At 38.6% G+C, this 4,826-nt stretch overlaps 1 pseudogene; it reads left to right on the top strand.

The window, feature by feature from the left end:
* Positions 1-1,225: 1,225 nt before the first annotated feature.
* Positions 1,226-4,826, top strand: part of LOC107758731 (transforming growth factor beta regulator 1-like) — a 24,374-nt pseudogene continuing 20,773 nt past the window's right edge.

Raw genomic sequence — 4,826 nt, 5'->3', positions numbered from 1 at the left:
ACACACACACACACACACACGGAGCAGTGGGCAGCCTTCCACCCCAAGCGGTGCCCGGGGAGCAGTTGGGGGTTCAGTGCCTTGCTCAAGGGTCTCACCTCAGTTGTGGTATTAATGGTGGAATAGAGCGCTGTACAACAACCCTCTTACCTCCAATCCCTGCCGGGTACCAAGACTCGAACCCGTGACCTTTGAGTTACAATTCTGACTCTCTAACCATTTGGCCATGACTGCCACCTACTTGTTCTCCAGTAGGAGAGAACAAGTCAGAATGTGAGTTCATGTAAGGATGAGAGGCTATTCAATGTGGAAGGGACGTGGTGAAGTGAAAAACTTACCTTAGAAAAAAAAAACTTTCACCGATATCTGTGGACTGGAGAAGCGCATGTACTTCAAATTTCCCACGATCGAAGAGGACGCTAATACGCATGTGCAAAGCAAATATCACAGATCAGACTTGTTGCACACGCAAGTTATTTAAAGTGTTTCAAATGTACCCCTGTACCAACTGTACTACACTGTTTTTCACTTTACTAGACGTTAATTGATGAACTGGAGTTGTGTGGATTATTGTGATGTTTTTATCACCTGTTGGATGCTCATTCTGACGGCACCCATTCACTGCACACACAGGATCTACTGGCGATCAAGTTATGTAATGCTGACTTCCAAATCTGTTCCAATGAAGAAACAAAATCATCAACATCTTGGATGGCATGAAGATAAGGACATTTTCATCAAATTTTCATTTTCTGGTTAACTAATCCTTTAACAAATCGAAATTGTACATAGGTGATTGCTCCTTTGTAGGCTACAATGTTTTGCACTGTTGTTCATATGCTATATTGGCCATATTCCTTTCTAAGGTTTACAGCAATAGTACTCTCTACAGAAATGTGCTTTATGATTTATATATAAATATATTATTTATATATTGTACATTTTTATTATTTGATTACATATTATTTAGTTAGTTTATATAGTAATCTGTACTGCTTGATTACAGCTCTTCCCTTTCATGAAAAACATACATTCAGTGAAGCAGCCTATGTTTAAACTTATGACTGCTTGCATAACTCCGAAGAGATGCGAATAGTACATAATTTTTTTAAGTACATACACTTCTGGGATTGATTGCAGTGACAAGATATTTTATGTGAATATCCAACAGATGGCGTTGAAGCTTTCGAAAATGTGTGCTCCTTAAATGTGTCCCCCGAAACATAAACAATTCAATTAATCGATCAGTGGTCCCCATGAGCTCTGAGGACAAATGCTTTATAAACATGTAAGCATATTGAAGATTGCATTGAAGATGCATTTTTCTTTTCTGTAGAGTATGAGTACACACACACAGTGGAAAATATCGTGAGATCACTGGTGAACTTACATCGCCCTGTATCCTGACTTTCTGCTGGATTGTGCGTTGTCCTGTTTTTAGCTTGGCACAATTAATGTTTGTTATTTTTTCCCCGACATAGCTTTCGATCAACAAACCACTGATCGGACAGTGATGGATTCCCTGAACTTTGAGTCCGAGATGGAGGCGGATGGACAGGGCAGTTATTCACTGTTTCCAGCGCTGGACAGCACGAGCAAGCAGCCTGACTGGAGCCGCTGAGAGTCTGGACGCGTGAGTTTATGAATAATCCCCGAATTCATTTAGGCACAGGCGCCAGAAAAGCTGTTATTACTGCATGGAAATACCCAACGGAAAGACCCTTGTTGTTTTTGTAGGACATGCTACCATGAAATGGATTGAAGTCCCATAAAAAAGTACTGTGGTGAAATGATGGTAGTAGACATAAAAAATAAAAAAATACGTATGTAGTGCCACTGTATTATGTGTATATGGTTTTACTATGGTATCATTCCCAAAACACAATAATAGTACTTTTTTTGTAAGTGGTAAGTTACCTCCGGCTGCCGTGTAAATACCGTGTCACATAAATGTAGAAATCATTCAGTGCCAAGATTATATCACCGTACAATTGCATTTGAGTGGATATAATATTACTCATCAATATTCACTGTGGTTTAGCTGTATCTCAACAAAAATAGTTAGCTTCCCCCCCATACATCACATACAGGGTAAAAGCTGTCTCCCTTGTGAAAAAGAGCAAATTACTCTTTAGCACACTTTTAAGAATAATACTTTTTTCAGAAATAATATACTTTAAAATAATATAAAACTGAAGAAACGGAAACTATTGTTTTCAAATATTTCGTTTTTTGCATTTTTTCAAATTGCATGTCATTTGCTATTAAATGAAAATATGTAGTTTAAATGTAAATGCTGTTAGTAACCTAAAATATACTTCACTGACATTTCTATTGAAACTTGTATGTCATGTTTTTAAATATTTTGCATTTACACATTTGTAATGAATTTGTCAAATTTAGTACATGTAAAATATAATGTCAATAAAATACTACAACTAAAATAATATTCAATACATTATAATCAGTAATTGGCATGTGCTGTAGTATGTCAGCACATCAAAATCAGTGTAATTCTTTAAAGCATTATTATTAAAATAGTTATTAAATGTGATAATTCACACAAAAATGTAAACTCTGTCATCATACTCACCCTCAAGTTGTTCCAAACCTGTATTAGTTTCTTTCTTTATAAAATAAGATTTTTTTCACATACCTACATGATTTGAAGTACACTAATTTACAAGTGCACATTCAATATAATTAAATGCACTTCTTTTTTTTTTCTTTCTTACAAGTGTTGTGAGTCTCACTGGGTTTATTTGGTATGAATTAGTGTCATTTTATTACTATTGAAGTACTATAAATAATAGTTAAACTGATAACTGAGATTACTCAGTAATGCAGTAGCAATGTTGTCATGTATGTGGTACAGTATGGGATATATGTTGTCATATACTGCTGCTCTTTTATCAGTGAAACCCCCAGTGAGGTTGCAGATAAACCAAATCTCACTTGGCTCGATGCTGCTCAGGTGAATATCTCCCTTAAAATAATGCTGTTGTTATATCGCATACATTTCTTGTGATCAAATCAATGACTTTTCTGATTGTTTAAGATTGTTCTTGAAGAAGCTGGGCGGCCCATGCACATCAAGGAGATCAAGCAGCGGATCATTGATCGTGGACTGGTGCAGTCAAAGTAAAGAAATCATTTTAAAACAATTACATTTTCCTTCAGTGTATATCTTCAAAATTACAACGCCATGCACAAATGACAAGATAATCACTGTTCCTGTAATTATTTCGCAGTGCAAAGTCAAGCCTCGAGGCAGTCATGTATCGAGAGGTGAGACTCGAAGTCTGGCCCAGTTTTATTTATGAAACTGTCATACCGTTACCTGTTAGTCATGTACCATATTTACTTTATATGTTTTCCATTCAGTACCAGCAATGTGTTTAATTTAAGTGCATGATTTCATTTGTATTTGTCTTTCATATTTACCTTCATAAAGTTTTAGAATGACTAATATAGGAAAAAGGGGTAAAGTCAGAGCAGTCTGTCGCTAAGAGAGTCTACATGAGAAGTAGCCTGCAGCATTTGCTTTAGTTTTACGGTGTGTTACAGACACAGAAAGGAAGCAGACGCTTCAAGAGGATTGAAAGCAGAAATGGAGTTTTTGCCCTGTTGGTAAGTCGATAAGCACATGTCAGTTAGCTGTCAGTGTTTAGAAACCGTTTGTATTAGAAAAAGCGCCACATTGTGTTGTTGTTGTTTATTTTTTGCTGCTTTTTAGAAAACTTTCCAATCATCATTTTCTTTTTCTTTTTCACAATGACAAACATCATGATATCAATTTATATTTTATGTTGTCAACTTTGGTCAACACATGGTGAAGTGTGTGGTTTGCCAGTTGTTAAACATTTATTTCCATGAAAGAAATTTCGGCTCACACTCCAATGGTTAAACCAACGGTTGACACATTGGACCATAAAAACAAACAGAGCTGCCATGTTTATACTCCTCATGAACAACTCCTGACATTTATAATGGCCTTACTTTGAACATCATACTCGAATGACAAACTTCACTTTTAATTATTGCATGGTCTGTCTGAATACTTGATTCTGATTGGCTGGCAGGTATGCAGTAAAACCGTTTAAAGGGGTCATATGACGTTGCTAAAAATAACATTATTTTGAGTATTTGGTGTAATGCAATGTGTTTTTGCGGTTTAAGGTTCAAACAACATTATTTTCCATATAATGTACATTATTGTTTCTCCTCTATGCCCCGCCTTTCTGATACGCGTCGATTTTTACAAAGCTCATCATTCTAAAAAAGCGAGGTGTGCTCTGATTGGCCAGCTATCCAGTGCGTTGTGATTGGCTGAATGCCTCAAGCGTGTGACGGAAATGCGCCCCTTAACATACTGTGATGCCGTCTCCCAGCAGGACGAGACAAAACCATTAAAACATATACCGGGCCCTTCCCAGCCGGTCCAACAGCTCATCCACCCGAGGCATGGGGTATCCGTCGAACTCGGAGACCTCGTTGAGGCGGCGGAAGTCATTGCAGAAACGGAGGGTGCCGTCCGGTTTCGGGACCATCACGATTGGGCTGGACCACGGGCTGCGTGATGGTTCTATCACCCCCAACTTCAGCATTTGTTGTATTTTCTCCTCAATAGCTCGCCGACGAGCCTCAGGTAGGGCCGTTGCCTGACGACGACCCCTGGCGGCGACCGGATGTCGTGCTGCAGGACGCTGGTCTACCTGGGAAGAGAGAAGAACACATCAGAGAACTGACCGACCAAGTGCTGCAGCTCCCTCTTCTGGGCAGCCGAGAGGTGGGGGTTGACGTCAACAACCACGGGATCAGAGATG

Source organism: Sinocyclocheilus rhinocerous, unplaced genomic scaffold (genome assembly GCF_001515625.1).
Source record: "Sinocyclocheilus rhinocerous isolate Xijiao unplaced genomic scaffold, SAMN03320098_v1.1 scaffold130, whole genome shotgun sequence".
In the NCBI taxonomy this organism is placed as follows: domain Eukaryota; kingdom Metazoa; phylum Chordata; class Actinopteri; order Cypriniformes; family Cyprinidae; genus Sinocyclocheilus; species Sinocyclocheilus rhinocerous.
This window is presented reverse-complemented; position numbering and strand designations above follow the sequence as displayed.